We start from the raw sequence: 12,288 nt of genomic DNA on the forward strand, positions 1-12,288 counted from the left end.
GGACACTTGGAAAGCGTTGTCTGCGTCGCTTTCACACGCCTGTACTTAATTGCGTATCATCTCCCACAGCTCTCAGCTTGACTTGTCTCGACTTTGCTCGACTGACGCTACGCTGACGCTTGCAGGCTGCGATATTTACCACGATTGACTCGACATGCAGCTGCGAGATGCACAGGAGTAACAAAGCACTCCGCGATGCGTCGACATACGAAATCCACTGCCCAGCTACGCGTCGGCAACCAACAAAATGCCGACCCTGCCAGGATTCGAACCTGGAATCTTCTGATCCGTAGTCAGACGCGTTATCCGTTGCGCCACAGGGCCAGTGGCAGCATTTCTTTCTACGAGGCAAGTGCAATTGGCGAAGAAACGTGTTCTCCATGGCTGAGCAAGCTCCCAAGGAAGGTACCTCTCGTCCAGCTGCGTGGCCGCAGTGCGCCTGCAGAGCTTAGAGCTTGCCACACATCTGCTCTCGCTGCTCGACAGGTAGCAGAAGGCAAGGCGCGCGTTTTCCCGCGTTTTCTCGACGACCAGAGCCGGTTGATGTGCATGTCAGCGTAGCATATGAAACAAGAATAGCACGAAGCATTGGTAGTCAGGTGCCAAAGTCGCAGTATGGCATCAGGTGGCGATCGTATGTTTCTGTGGCCACCACTGGTTTGCAGCAAAGTGAATACCGCTAACTGAGAACACTGTGTCGTAGCCCCAGTGGCGCAATTGGTTAGCGCACGGTACTTATAAGGCAGTAGCCGTGAGCAATGCCGGGGTTGTGAGTTCGAGCCTCACCTGGGGCATACTTTTATTTCTTAGCAGCTGTCTCTGACAGCAACAGGAGGCTAGGTTTGAGATGTATCAGCTATTTGAGTAACATAATTGTGTATTCGAGACGCTAGCTGCGTCTTCCTCGGTAGTATAGTGGTTAGTATCCCCGCCTGTCACGCGGGAGACCGGGGTTCGATTCCCCGCCGGGGAGGCACATCCGATTTTTAATTGCTGCTCTTTCACTCGCCGAACTTAGTGTAGGACGTTTGCGGCTACTTGCACCATATCTCTCGCACACAGGCACCTGTTTACATCGCATCCTCGGTAGTATAGTGGTTAGTATCCCCGCCTGTCACGCGGGAGACCGGGGTTCGATTCCCCGCCGGGGAGATGCGATTTTTATCTCACAAACCTGTTCGAGTGTTGCGCGTATGGGGGTCGTAAGAGCATTAACTTTGCGATCAAGGAGTGTAGTTGGTGCAAAATCTTAAAAAATGCTACATCTTAGGAAGTGGTTCTCGCATTCTTCACACTTCAGAATTACTGGGTTTGCTGTTAACGCTGAATCAAGGCACCCCAGCCGACGCTGTGGGCGTAATAATCGAGCTCGACACAGTCTGCAAAAGAAATAATTTTAGCAGAGCGTGGTTTCGATCCACGGACCTCTGGGTTATGGGCCCAGCACGCTTCCACTGCGCCACTCTGCTGGCTGGGGTTGCGCTGGCTCTTCGCCACGTGACGTGGGACACTTGGAAAGCGTTGTCTGCGTCGCTTTCACACGCCTGTACTTAATTGCGTATCATCTCCCACAGCTCTCAGCTTGACTTGTCTCGACTTTGCTCGACTGACGCTACGCTGACGCTTGCAGGCTGCGATATTTACCACGATTGACTCGACATGCAGCTGCGAGATGCACAGGAGTAACAAAGCACTCCGCGATGCGTCGACATACGAAATCCACTGCCCAGCTACGCGTCGGCAACCAACAAAATGCCGACCCTGCCAGGATTCGAACCTGGAATCTTCTGATCCGTAGTCAGACGCGTTATCCGTTGCGCCACAGGGCCAGTGGCAGCATTTCTTTCTACGAGGCAAGTGCAATTGGCGAAGAAACGTGTTCTCCATGGCTGAGCAAGCTCCCAAGGAAGGTACCTCTCGTCCAGCTGCGTGGCCGCAGTGCGCCTGCAGAGCTTAGAGCTTGCCACACATCTGCTCTCGCTGCTCGACAGGTAGCAGAAGGCAAGGCGCGCGTTTTCCCGCGTTTTCTCGACGACCAGAGCCGGTTGATGTGCATGTCAGCGTAGCATATGAAACAAGAATAGCACGAAGCATTGGTAGTCAGGTGCCAAAGTCGCAGTATGGCATCAGGTGGCGATCGTATGTTTCTGTGGCCACCACTGGTTTGCAGCAAAGTGAATACCGCTAACTGAGAACACTGTGTCGTAGCCCCAGTGGCGCAATTGGTTAGCGCACGGTACTTATAAGGCAGTAGCCGTGAGCAATGCCGGGGTTGTGAGTTCGAGCCTCACCTGGGGCATACTTTTATTTCTTAGCAGCTGTCTCTGACAGCAACAGGAGGCTAGGTTTGAGATGTATCAGCTATTTGAGTAACATAATTGTGTATTCGAGACGCTAGCTGCGTCTTCCTCGGTAGTATAGTGGTTAGTATCCCCGCCTGTCACGCGGGAGACCGGGGTTCGATTCCCCGCCGGGGAGGCACATCCGATTTTTAATTGCTGCTCTTTCACTCGCCGAACTTAGTGTAGGACGTTTGCGGCTACTTGCACCATATCTCTCGCACACAGGCACCTGTTTACATCGCATCCTCGGTAGTATAGTGGTTAGTATCCCCGCCTGTCACGCGGGAGACCGGGGTTCGATTCCCCGCCGGGGAGATGCGATTTTTATCTCACAAACCTGTTCGAGTGTTGCGCGTATGGGGGTCGTAAGAGCATTAACTTTGCGATCAAGGAGTGTAGTTGGTGCAAAATCTTAAAAAATGCTACATCTTAGGAAGTGGTTCTCGCATTCTTCACACTTCAGAATTACTGGGTTTGCTGTTAACGCTGAATCAAGGCACCCCAGCCGACGCTGTGGGCGTAATAATCGAGCTCGACACAGTCTGCAAAAGAAATAATTTTAGCAGAGCGTGGTTTCGATCCACGGACCTCTGGGTTATGGGCCCAGCACGCTTCCACTGCGCCACTCTGCTGGCTGGGGTTGCGCTGGCTCTTCGCCACGTGACGTGGGACACTTGGAAAGCGTTGTCTGCGTCGCTTTCACACGCCTGTACTTAATTGCGTATCATCTCCCACAGCTCTCAGCTTGACTTGTCTCGACTTTGCTCGACTGACGCTACGCTGACGCTTGCAGGCTGCGATATTTACCACGATTGACTCGACATGCAGCTGCGAGATGCACAGGAGTAACAAAGCACTCCGCGATGCGTCGACATACGAAATCCACTGCCCAGCTACGCGTCGGCAACCAACAAAATGCCGACCCTGCCAGGATTCGAACCTGGAATCTTCTGATCCGTAGTCAGACGCGTTATCCGTTGCGCCACAGGGCCAGTGGCAGCATTTCTTTCTACGAGGCAAGTGCAATTGGCGAAGAAACGTGTTCTCCATGGCTGAGCAAGCTCCCAAGGAAGGTACCTCTCGTCCAGCTGCGTGGCCGCAGTGCGCCTGCAGAGCTTAGAGCTTGCCACACATCTGCTCTCGCTGCTCGACAGGTAGCAGAAGGCAAGGCGCGCGTTTTCCCGCGTTTTCTCGACGACCAGAGCCGGTTGATGTGCATGTCAGCGTAGCATATGAAACAAGAATAGCACGAAGCATTGGTAGTCAGGTGCCAAAGTCGCAGTATGGCATCAGGTGGCGATCGTATGTTTCTGTGGCCACCACTGGTTTGCAGCAAAGTGAATACCGCTAACTGAGAACACTGTGTCGTAGCCCCAGTGGCGCAATTGGTTAGCGCACGGTACTTATAAGGCAGTAGCCGTGAGCAATGCCGGGGTTGTGAGTTCGAGCCTCACCTGGGGCATACTTTTATTTCTTAGCAGCTGTCTCTGACAGCAACAGGAGGCTAGGTTTGAGATGTATCAGCTATTTGAGTAACATAATTGTGTATTCGAGACGCTAGCTGCGTCTTCCTCGGTAGTATAGTGGTTAGTATCCCCGCCTGTCACGCGGGAGACCGGGGTTCGATTCCCCGCCGGGGAGGCACATCCGATTTTTAATTGCTGCTCTTTCACTCGCCGAACTTAGTGTAGGACGTTTGCGGCTACTTGCACCATATCTCTCGCACACAGGCACCTGTTTACATCGCATCCTCGGTAGTATAGTGGTTAGTATCCCCGCCTGTCACGCGGGAGACCGGGGTTCGATTCCCCGCCGGGGAGATGCGATTTTTATCTCACAAACCTGTTCGAGTGTTGCGCGTATGGGGGTCGTAAGAGCATTAACTTTGCGATCAAGGAGTGTAGTTGGTGCAAAATCTTAAAAAATGCTACATCTTAGGAAGTGGTTCTCGCATTCTTCACACTTCAGAATTACTGGGTTTGCTGTTAACGCTGAATCAAGGCACCCCAGCCGACGCTGTGGGCGTAATAATCGAGCTCGACACAGTCTGCAAAAGAAATAATTTTAGCAGAGCGTGGTTTCGATCCACGGACCTCTGGGTTATGGGCCCAGCACGCTTCCACTGCGCCACTCTGCTGGCTGGGGTTGCGCTGGCTCTTCGCCACGTGACGTGGGACACTTGGAAAGCGTTGTCTGCGTCGCTTTCACACGCCTGTACTTAATTGCGTATCATCTCCCACAGCTCTCAGCTTGACTTGTCTCGACTTTGCTCGACTGACGCTACGCTGACGCTTGCAGGCTGCGATATTTACCACGATTGACTCGACATGCAGCTGCGAGATGCACAGGAGTAACAAAGCACTCCGCGATGCGTCGACATACGAAATCCACTGCCCAGCTACGCGTCGGCAACCAACAAAATGCCGACCCTGCCAGGATTCGAACCTGGAATCTTCTGATCCGTAGTCAGACGCGTTATCCGTTGCGCCACAGGGCCAGTGGCAGCATTTCTTTCTACGAGGCAAGTGCAATTGGCGAAGAAACGTGTTCTCCATGGCTGAGCAAGCTCCCAAGGAAGGTACCTCTCGTCCAGCTGCGTGGCCGCAGTGCGCCTGCAGAGCTTAGAGCTTGCCACACATCTGCTCTCGCTGCTCGACAGGTAGCAGAAGGCAAGGCGCGCGTTTTCCCGCGTTTTCTCGACGACCAGAGCCGGTTGATGTGCATGTCAGCGTAGCATATGAAACAAGAATAGCACGAAGCATTGGTAGTCAGGTGCCAAAGTCGCAGTATGGCATCAGGTGGCGATCGTATGTTTCTGTGGCCACCACTGGTTTGCAGCAAAGTGAATACCGCTAACTGAGAACACTGTGTCGTAGCCCCAGTGGCGCAATTGGTTAGCGCACGGTACTTATAAGGCAGTAGCCGTGAGCAATGCCGGGGTTGTGAGTTCGAGCCTCACCTGGGGCATACTTTTATTTCTTAGCAGCTGTCTCTGACAGCAACAGGAGGCTAGGTTTGAGATGTATCAGCTATTTGAGTAACATAATTGTGTATTCGAGACGCTAGCTGCGTCTTCCTCGGTAGTATAGTGGTTAGTATCCCCGCCTGTCACGCGGGAGACCGGGGTTCGATTCCCCGCCGGGGAGGCACATCCGATTTTTAATTGCTGCTCTTTCACTCGCCGAACTTAGTGTAGGACGTTTGCGGCTACTTGCACCATATCTCTCGCACACAGGCACCTGTTTACATCGCATCCTCGGTAGTATAGTGGTTAGTATCCCCGCCTGTCACGCGGGAGACCGGGGTTCGATTCCCCGCCGGGGAGATGCGATTTTTATCTCACAAACCTGTTCGAGTGTTGCGCGTATGGGGGTCGTAAGAGCATTAACTTTGCGATCAAGGAGTGTAGTTGGTGCAAAATCTTAAAAAATGCTACATCTTAGGAAGTGGTTCTCGCATTCTTCACACTTCAGAATTACTGGGTTTGCTGTTAACGCTGAATCAAGGCACCCCAGCCGACGCTGTGGGCGTAATAATCGAGCTCGACACAGTCTGCAAAAGAAATAATTTTAGCAGAGCGTGGTTTCGATCCACGGACCTCTGGGTTATGGGCCCAGCACGCTTCCACTGCGCCACTCTGCTGGCTGGGGTTGCGCTGGCTCTTCGCCACGTGACGTGGGACACTTGGAAAGCGTTGTCTGCGTCGCTTTCACACGCCTGTACTTAATTGCGTATCATCTCCCACAGCTCTCAGCTTGACTTGTCTCGACTTTGCTCGACTGACGCTACGCTGACGCTTGCAGGCTGCGATATTTACCACGATTGACTCGACATGCAGCTGCGAGATGCACAGGAGTAACAAAGCACTCCGCGATGCGTCGACATACGAAATCCACTGCCCAGCTACGCGTCGGCAACCAACAAAATGCCGACCCTGCCAGGATTCGAACCTGGAATCTTCTGATCCGTAGTCAGACGCGTTATCCGTTGCGCCACAGGGCCAGTGGCAGCATTTCTTTCTACGAGGCAAGTGCAATTGGCGAAGAAACGTGTTCTCCATGGCTGAGCAAGCTCCCAAGGAAGGTACCTCTCGTCCAGCTGCGTGGCCGCAGTGCGCCTGCAGAGCTTAGAGCTTGCCACACATCTGCTCTCGCTGCTCGACAGGTAGCAGAAGGCAAGGCGCGCGTTTTCCCGCGTTTTCTCGACGACCAGAGCCGGTTGATGTGCATGTCAGCGTAGCATATGAAACAAGAATAGCACGAAGCATTGGTAGTCAGGTGCCAAAGTCGCAGTATGGCATCAGGTGGCGATCGTATGTTTCTGTGGCCACCACTGGTTTGCAGCAAAGTGAATACCGCTAACTGAGAACACTGTGTCGTAGCCCCAGTGGCGCAATTGGTTAGCGCACGGTACTTATAAGGCGGTAGCCGTGAGCAATGCCGGGGTTGTGAGTTCGAGCCTCACCTGGGGCATACTTTTATTTCTTAGCAGCTGTCTCTGACAGCAACAGGAGGCTAGGTTTGAGATGTATCAGCTATTTGAGTAACATAATTGTGTATTCGAGACGCTAGCTGCGTCTTCCTCGGTAGTATAGTGGTTAGTATCCCCGCCTGTCACGCGGGAGACCGGGGTTCGATTCCCCGCCGGGGAGGCACATCCGATTTTTAATTGCTGCTCTTTCACTCGCCGAACTTAGTGTAGGACGTTTGCGGCTACTTGCACCATATCTCTCGCACACAGGCACCTGTTTACATCGCATCCTCGGTAGTATAGTGGTTAGTATCCCCGCCTGTCACGCGGGAGACCGGGGTTCGATTCCCCGCCGGGGAGATGCGATTTTTATCTCACAAACCTGTTCGAGTGTTGCGCGTATGGGGGTCGTAAGAGCATTAACTTTGCGATCAAGGAGTGTAGTTGGTGCAAAATCTTAAAAAATGCTACATCTTAGGAAGTGGTTCTCGCATTCTTCACACTTCAGAATTACTGGGTTTGCTGTTAACGCTGAATCAAGGCACCCCAGCCGACGCTGTGGGCGTAATAATCGAGCTCGACACAGTCTGCAAAAGAAATAATTTTAGCAGAGCGTGGTTTCGATCCACGGACCTCTGGGTTATGGGCCCAGCACGCTTCCACTGCGCCACTCTGCTGGCTGGGGTTGCGCTGGCTCTTCGCCACGTGACGTGGGACACTTGGAAAGCGTTGTCTGCGTCGCTTTCACACGCCTGTACTTAATTGCGTATCATCTCCCACAGCTCTCAGCTTGACTTGTCTCGACTTTGCTCGACTGACGCTACGCTGACGCTTGCAGGCTGCGATATTTACCACGATTGACTCGACATGCAGCTGCGAGATGCACAGGAGTAACAAAGCACTCCGCGATGCGTCGACATACGAAATCCACTGCCCAGCTACGCGTCGGCAACCAACAAAATGCCGACCCTGCCAGGATTCGAACCTGGAATCTTCTGATCCGTAGTCAGACGCGTTATCCGTTGCGCCACAGGGCCAGTGGCAGCATTTCTTTCTACGAGGCAAGTGCAATTGGCGAAGAAACGTGTTCTCCATGGCTGAGCAAGCTCCCAAGGAAGGTACCTCTCGTCCAGCTGCGTGGCCGCAGTGCGCCTGCAGAGCTTAGAGCTTGCCACACATCTGCTCTCGCTGCTCGACAGGTAGCAGAAGGCAAGGCGCGCGTTTTCCCGCGTTTTCTCGACGACCAGAGCCGGTTGATGTGCATGTCAGCGTAGCATATGAAACAAGAATAGCACGAAGCATTGGTAGTCAGGTGCCAAAGTCGCAGTATGGCATCAGGTGGCGATCGTATGTTTCTGTGGCCACCACTGGTTTGCAGCAAAGTGAATACCGCTAACTGAGAACACTGTGTCGTAGCCCCAGTGGCGCAATTGGTTAGCGCACGGTACTTATAAGGCGGTAGCCGTGAGCAATGCCGGGGTTGTGAGTTCGAGCCTCACCTGGGGCATACTTTTATTTCTTAGCAGCTGTCTCTGACAGCAACAGGAGGCTAGGTTTGAGATGTATCAGCTATTTGAGTAACATAATTGTGTATTCGAGACGCTAGCTGCGTCTTCCTCGGTAGTATAGTGGTTAGTATCCCCGCCTGTCACGCGGGAGACCGGGGTTCGATTCCCCGCCGGGGAGGCACATCCGATTTTTAATTGCTGCTCTTTCACTCGCCGAACTTAGTGTAGGACGTTTGCGGCTACTTGCACCATATCTCTCGCACACAGGCACCTGTTTACATCGCATCCTCGGTAGTATAGTGGTTAGTATCCCCGCCTGTCACGCGGGAGACCGGGGTTCGATTCCCCGCCGGGGAGATGCGATTTTTATCTCACAAACCTGTTCGAGTGTTGCGCGTATGGGGGTCGTAAGAGCATTAACTTTGCGATCAAGGAGTGTAGTTGGTGCAAAATCTTAAAAAATGCTACATCTTAGGAAGTGGTTCTCGCATTCTTCACACTTCAGAATTACTGGGTTTGCTGTTAACGCTGAATCAAGGCACCCCAGCCGACGCTGTGGGCGTAATAATCGAGCTCGACACAGTCTGCAAAAGAAATAATTTTAGCAGAGCGTGGTTTCGATCCACGGACCTCTGGGTTATGGGCCCAGCACGCTTCCACTGCGCCACTCTGCTGGCTGGGGTTGCGCTGGCTCTTCGCCACGTGACGTGGGACACTTGGAAAGCGTTGTCTGCGTCGCTTTCACACGCCTGTACTTAATTGCGTATCATCTCCCACAGCTCTCAGCTTGACTTGTCTCGACTTTGCTCGACTGACGCTACGCTGACGCTTGCAGGCTGCGATATTTACCACGATTGACTCGACATGCAGCTGCGAGATGCACAGGAGTAACAAAGCACTCCGCGATGCGTCGACATACGAAATCCACTGCCCAGCTACGCGTCGGCAACCAACAAAATGCCGACCCTGCCAGGATTCGAACCTGGAATCTTCTGATCCGTAGTCAGACGCGTTATCCGTTGCGCCACAGGGCCAGTGGCAGCATTTCTTTCTACGAGGCAAGTGCAATTGGCGAAGAAACGTGTTCTCCATGGCTGAGCAAGCTCCCAAGGAAGGTACCTCTCGTCCAGCTGCGTGGCCGCAGTGCGCCTGCAGAGCTTAGAGCTTGCCACACATCTGCTCTCGCTGCTCGACAGGTAGCAGAAGGCAAGGCGCGCGTTTTCCCGCGTTTTCTCGACGACCAGAGCCGGTTGATGTGCATGTCAGCGTAGCATATGAAACAAGAATAGCACGAAGCATTGGTAGTCAGGTGCCAAAGTCGCAGTATGGCATCAGGTGGCGATCGTATGTTTCTGTGGCCACCACTGGTTTGCAGCAAAGTGAATACCGCTAACTGAGAACACTGTGTCGTAGCCCCAGTGGCGCAATTGGTTAGCGCACGGTACTTATAAGGCGGTAGCCGTGAGCAATGCCGGGGTTGTGAGTTCGAGCCTCACCTGGGGCATACTTTTATTTCTTAGCAGCTGTCTCTGACAGCAACAGGAGGCTAGGTTTGAGATGTATCAGCTATTTGAGTAACATAATTGTGTATTCGAGACGCTAGCTGCGTCTTCCTCGGTAGTATAGTGGTTAGTATCCCCGCCTGTCACGCGGGAGACCGGGGTTCGATTCCCCGCCGGGGAGGCACATCCGATTTTTAATTGCTGCTCTTTCACTCGCCGAACTTAGTGTAGGACGTTTGCGGCTACTTGCACCATATCTCTCGCACACAGGCACCTGTTTACATCGCATCCTCGGTAGTATAGTGGTTAGTATCCCCGCCTGTCACGCGGGAGACCGGGGTTCGATTCCCCGCCGGGGAGATGCGATTTTTATCTCACAAACCTGTTCGAGTGTTGCGCGTATGGGGGTCGTAAGAGCATTAACTTTGCGATCAAGGAGTGTAGTTGGTGCAAAATCTTAAAAAATGCTACATCTTAGGAAGTGGTTCTCGCATTCTTCACACTTCAGAATTACTGGGTTTGCTGTTAACGCTGAATCAAGGCACCCCAGCCGACGCTGTGGGCGTAATAATCGAGCTCGACACAGTCTGCAAAAGAAATAATTTTAGCAGAGCGTGGTTTCGATCCACGGACCTCTGGGTTATGGGCCCAGCACGCTTCCACTGCGCCACTCTGCTGGCTGGGGTTGCGCTGGCTCTTCGCCACGTGACGTGGGACACTTGGAAAGCGTTGTCTGCGTCGCTTTCACACGCCTGTACTTAATTGCGTATCATCTCCCACAGCTCTCAGCTTGACTTGTCTCGACTTTGCTCGACTGACGCTACGCTGACGCTTGCAGGCTGCGATATTTACCACGATTGACTCGACATGCAGCTGCGAGATGCACAGGAGTAACAAAGCACTCCGCGATGCGTCGACATACGAAATCCACTGCCCAGCTACGCGTCGGCAACCAACAAAATGCCGACCCTGCCAGGATTCGAACCTGGAATCTTCTGATCCGTAGTCAGACGCGTTATCCGTTGCGCCACAGGGCCAGTGGCAGCATTTCTTTCTACGAGGCAAGTGCAATTGGCGAAGAAACGTGTTCTCCATGGCTGAGCAAGCTCCCAAGGAAGGTACCTCTCGTCCAGCTGCGTGGCCGCAGTGCGCCTGCAGAGCTTAGAGCTTGCCACACATCTGCTCTCGCTGCTCGACAGGTAGCAGAAGGCAAGGCGCGCGTTTTCCCGCGTTTTCTCGACGACCAGAGCCGGTTGATGTGCATGTCAGCGTAGCATATGAAACAAGAATAGCACGAAGCATTGGTAGTCAGGTGCCAAAGTCGCAGTATGGCATCAGGTGGCGATCGTATGTTTCTGTGGCCACCACTGGTTTGCAGCAAAGTGAATACCGCTAACTGAGAACACTGTGTCGTAGCCCCAGTGGCGCAATTGGTTAGCGCACGGTACTTATAAGGCGGTAGCCGTGAGCAATGCCGGGGTTGTGAGTTCGAGCCTCACCTGGGGCATACTTTTATTTCTTAGCAGCTGTCTCTGACAGCAACAGGAGGCTAGGTTTGAGATGTATCAGCTATTTGAGTAACATAATTGTGTATTCGAGACGCTAGCTGCGTCTTCCTCGGTAGTATAGTGGTTAGTATCCCCGCCTGTCACGCGGGAGACCGGGGTTCGATTCCCCGCCGGGGAGGCACATCCGATTTTTAATTGCTGCTCTTTCACTCGCCGAACTTAGTGTAGGACGTTTGCGGCTACTTGCACCATATCTCTCGCACACAGGCACCTGTTTACATCGCATCCTCGGTAGTATAGTGGTTAGTATCCCCGCCTGTCACGCGGGAGACCGGGGTTCGATTCCCCGCCGGGGAGATGCGATTTTTATCTCACAAACCTGTTCGAGTGTTGCGCGTATGGGGGTCGTAAGAGCATTAACTTTGCGATCAAGGAGTGTAGTTGGTGCAAAATCTTAAAAAATGCTACATCTTAGGAAGTGGTTCTCGCATTCTTCACACTTCAGAATTACTGGGTTTGCTGTTAACGCTGAATCAAGGCACCCCAGCCGACGCTGTGGGCGTAATAATCGAGCTCGACACAGTCTGCAAAAGAAATAATTTTAGCAGAGCGTGGTTTCGATCCACGGACCTCTGGGTTATGGGCCCAGCACGCTTCCACTGCGCCACTCTGCTGGCTGGGGTTGCGCTGGCTCTTCGCCACGTGACGTGGGACACTTGGAAAGCGTTGTCTGCGTCGCTTTCACACGCCTGTACTTAATTGCGTATCATCTCCCACAGCTCTCAGCTTGACTTGTCTCGACTTTGCTCGACTGACGCTACGCTGACGCTTGCAGGCTGCGATATTTACCACGATTGACTCGACATGCAGCTGCGAGATGCACAGGAGTAACAAAGCACTCCGCGATGCGTCGACATACGAAATCCACTGCCCAGCTACGCGTCGGCAACCAACAAAA

At 53.1% G+C, this 12,288-nt stretch overlaps 40 non-coding genes across 40 annotated transcripts; 24 read left to right on the forward strand and 16 right to left on the reverse strand.

Moving 5' to 3' along the window:
• Window positions 1-251: 251 nt before the first annotated feature.
• Trnar-acg lies at window positions 252-324 on the reverse strand. The gene has a single exon. It is a non-coding gene; the product is annotated as a tRNA-Arg (tRNA).
• A 378-nt stretch (window positions 325-702) lies between these two features.
• Window positions 703-794, forward strand: Trnai-uau. The gene is given in 2 exon segments: window positions 703-740; window positions 759-794. It is a non-coding gene; the product is annotated as a tRNA-Ile (tRNA).
• Window positions 795-901: 107 nt separating this feature from the next.
• On the forward strand, window positions 902-973 carry Trnad-guc. Its single transcript has one exon. It is a non-coding gene; the product is annotated as a tRNA-Asp (tRNA).
• A 107-nt stretch (window positions 974-1,080) lies between these two features.
• Window positions 1,081-1,152, forward strand: Trnad-guc. The gene has a single exon. It is a non-coding gene; the product is annotated as a tRNA-Asp (tRNA).
• A 245-nt stretch (window positions 1,153-1,397) lies between these two features.
• Trnam-cau lies at window positions 1,398-1,469 on the reverse strand. Its single transcript has one exon. It is a non-coding gene; the product is annotated as a tRNA-Met (tRNA).
• Window positions 1,470-1,756: 287 nt separating this feature from the next.
• On the reverse strand, window positions 1,757-1,829 carry Trnar-acg. Its single transcript has one exon. It is a non-coding gene; the product is annotated as a tRNA-Arg (tRNA).
• Window positions 1,830-2,207: 378 nt separating this feature from the next.
• Window positions 2,208-2,299, forward strand: Trnai-uau. The gene is given in 2 exon segments: window positions 2,208-2,245; window positions 2,264-2,299. It is a non-coding gene; the product is annotated as a tRNA-Ile (tRNA).
• Window positions 2,300-2,406: 107 nt separating this feature from the next.
• Window positions 2,407-2,478, forward strand: Trnad-guc. The gene has a single exon. It is a non-coding gene; the product is annotated as a tRNA-Asp (tRNA).
• Window positions 2,479-2,585: 107 nt separating this feature from the next.
• On the forward strand, window positions 2,586-2,657 carry Trnad-guc. The gene has a single exon. It is a non-coding gene; the product is annotated as a tRNA-Asp (tRNA).
• Window positions 2,658-2,902: 245 nt separating this feature from the next.
• On the reverse strand, window positions 2,903-2,974 carry Trnam-cau. Its single transcript has one exon. It is a non-coding gene; the product is annotated as a tRNA-Met (tRNA).
• Window positions 2,975-3,261: 287 nt separating this feature from the next.
• Trnar-acg lies at window positions 3,262-3,334 on the reverse strand. The gene has a single exon. It is a non-coding gene; the product is annotated as a tRNA-Arg (tRNA).
• A 378-nt stretch (window positions 3,335-3,712) lies between these two features.
• Window positions 3,713-3,804, forward strand: Trnai-uau. Its single transcript is given in 2 exon segments — window positions 3,713-3,750; window positions 3,769-3,804. It is a non-coding gene; the product is annotated as a tRNA-Ile (tRNA).
• A 107-nt stretch (window positions 3,805-3,911) lies between these two features.
• Trnad-guc lies at window positions 3,912-3,983 on the forward strand. The gene has a single exon. It is a non-coding gene; the product is annotated as a tRNA-Asp (tRNA).
• Window positions 3,984-4,090: 107 nt separating this feature from the next.
• Window positions 4,091-4,162, forward strand: Trnad-guc. The gene has a single exon. It is a non-coding gene; the product is annotated as a tRNA-Asp (tRNA).
• Window positions 4,163-4,407: 245 nt separating this feature from the next.
• On the reverse strand, window positions 4,408-4,479 carry Trnam-cau. The gene has a single exon. It is a non-coding gene; the product is annotated as a tRNA-Met (tRNA).
• Window positions 4,480-4,766: 287 nt separating this feature from the next.
• On the reverse strand, window positions 4,767-4,839 carry Trnar-acg. Its single transcript has one exon. It is a non-coding gene; the product is annotated as a tRNA-Arg (tRNA).
• Window positions 4,840-5,217: 378 nt separating this feature from the next.
• On the forward strand, window positions 5,218-5,309 carry Trnai-uau. Its single transcript is given in 2 exon segments — window positions 5,218-5,255; window positions 5,274-5,309. It is a non-coding gene; the product is annotated as a tRNA-Ile (tRNA).
• A 107-nt stretch (window positions 5,310-5,416) lies between these two features.
• On the forward strand, window positions 5,417-5,488 carry Trnad-guc. The gene has a single exon. It is a non-coding gene; the product is annotated as a tRNA-Asp (tRNA).
• A 107-nt stretch (window positions 5,489-5,595) lies between these two features.
• Window positions 5,596-5,667, forward strand: Trnad-guc. The gene has a single exon. It is a non-coding gene; the product is annotated as a tRNA-Asp (tRNA).
• A 245-nt stretch (window positions 5,668-5,912) lies between these two features.
• On the reverse strand, window positions 5,913-5,984 carry Trnam-cau. Its single transcript has one exon. It is a non-coding gene; the product is annotated as a tRNA-Met (tRNA).
• Window positions 5,985-6,271: 287 nt separating this feature from the next.
• Window positions 6,272-6,344, reverse strand: Trnar-acg. The gene has a single exon. It is a non-coding gene; the product is annotated as a tRNA-Arg (tRNA).
• Window positions 6,345-6,722: 378 nt separating this feature from the next.
• On the forward strand, window positions 6,723-6,814 carry Trnai-uau. The gene is given in 2 exon segments: window positions 6,723-6,760; window positions 6,779-6,814. It is a non-coding gene; the product is annotated as a tRNA-Ile (tRNA).
• A 107-nt stretch (window positions 6,815-6,921) lies between these two features.
• On the forward strand, window positions 6,922-6,993 carry Trnad-guc. Its single transcript has one exon. It is a non-coding gene; the product is annotated as a tRNA-Asp (tRNA).
• Window positions 6,994-7,100: 107 nt separating this feature from the next.
• Trnad-guc lies at window positions 7,101-7,172 on the forward strand. The gene has a single exon. It is a non-coding gene; the product is annotated as a tRNA-Asp (tRNA).
• A 245-nt stretch (window positions 7,173-7,417) lies between these two features.
• Trnam-cau lies at window positions 7,418-7,489 on the reverse strand. The gene has a single exon. It is a non-coding gene; the product is annotated as a tRNA-Met (tRNA).
• A 287-nt stretch (window positions 7,490-7,776) lies between these two features.
• Window positions 7,777-7,849, reverse strand: Trnar-acg. Its single transcript has one exon. It is a non-coding gene; the product is annotated as a tRNA-Arg (tRNA).
• Window positions 7,850-8,227: 378 nt separating this feature from the next.
• On the forward strand, window positions 8,228-8,319 carry Trnai-uau. Its single transcript is given in 2 exon segments — window positions 8,228-8,265; window positions 8,284-8,319. It is a non-coding gene; the product is annotated as a tRNA-Ile (tRNA).
• A 107-nt stretch (window positions 8,320-8,426) lies between these two features.
• Window positions 8,427-8,498, forward strand: Trnad-guc. The gene has a single exon. It is a non-coding gene; the product is annotated as a tRNA-Asp (tRNA).
• Window positions 8,499-8,605: 107 nt separating this feature from the next.
• On the forward strand, window positions 8,606-8,677 carry Trnad-guc. The gene has a single exon. It is a non-coding gene; the product is annotated as a tRNA-Asp (tRNA).
• A 245-nt stretch (window positions 8,678-8,922) lies between these two features.
• On the reverse strand, window positions 8,923-8,994 carry Trnam-cau. Its single transcript has one exon. It is a non-coding gene; the product is annotated as a tRNA-Met (tRNA).
• A 287-nt stretch (window positions 8,995-9,281) lies between these two features.
• Trnar-acg lies at window positions 9,282-9,354 on the reverse strand. The gene has a single exon. It is a non-coding gene; the product is annotated as a tRNA-Arg (tRNA).
• Window positions 9,355-9,732: 378 nt separating this feature from the next.
• On the forward strand, window positions 9,733-9,824 carry Trnai-uau. The gene is given in 2 exon segments: window positions 9,733-9,770; window positions 9,789-9,824. It is a non-coding gene; the product is annotated as a tRNA-Ile (tRNA).
• A 107-nt stretch (window positions 9,825-9,931) lies between these two features.
• On the forward strand, window positions 9,932-10,003 carry Trnad-guc. Its single transcript has one exon. It is a non-coding gene; the product is annotated as a tRNA-Asp (tRNA).
• A 107-nt stretch (window positions 10,004-10,110) lies between these two features.
• Window positions 10,111-10,182, forward strand: Trnad-guc. Its single transcript has one exon. It is a non-coding gene; the product is annotated as a tRNA-Asp (tRNA).
• A 245-nt stretch (window positions 10,183-10,427) lies between these two features.
• Trnam-cau lies at window positions 10,428-10,499 on the reverse strand. The gene has a single exon. It is a non-coding gene; the product is annotated as a tRNA-Met (tRNA).
• Window positions 10,500-10,786: 287 nt separating this feature from the next.
• Trnar-acg lies at window positions 10,787-10,859 on the reverse strand. The gene has a single exon. It is a non-coding gene; the product is annotated as a tRNA-Arg (tRNA).
• A 378-nt stretch (window positions 10,860-11,237) lies between these two features.
• Window positions 11,238-11,329, forward strand: Trnai-uau. Its single transcript is given in 2 exon segments — window positions 11,238-11,275; window positions 11,294-11,329. It is a non-coding gene; the product is annotated as a tRNA-Ile (tRNA).
• Window positions 11,330-11,436: 107 nt separating this feature from the next.
• Trnad-guc lies at window positions 11,437-11,508 on the forward strand. The gene has a single exon. It is a non-coding gene; the product is annotated as a tRNA-Asp (tRNA).
• A 107-nt stretch (window positions 11,509-11,615) lies between these two features.
• Window positions 11,616-11,687, forward strand: Trnad-guc. The gene has a single exon. It is a non-coding gene; the product is annotated as a tRNA-Asp (tRNA).
• A 245-nt stretch (window positions 11,688-11,932) lies between these two features.
• Window positions 11,933-12,004, reverse strand: Trnam-cau. The gene has a single exon. It is a non-coding gene; the product is annotated as a tRNA-Met (tRNA).
• Between the last annotated feature and the right edge of the window lie 284 nt (window positions 12,005-12,288).

The sequence above is a fragment of the Schistocerca americana genome, chromosome 8 (assembly GCF_021461395.2).
Source record: "Schistocerca americana isolate TAMUIC-IGC-003095 chromosome 8, iqSchAmer2.1, whole genome shotgun sequence".
NCBI classification, from domain to species: domain Eukaryota; kingdom Metazoa; phylum Arthropoda; class Insecta; order Orthoptera; family Acrididae; genus Schistocerca; species Schistocerca americana.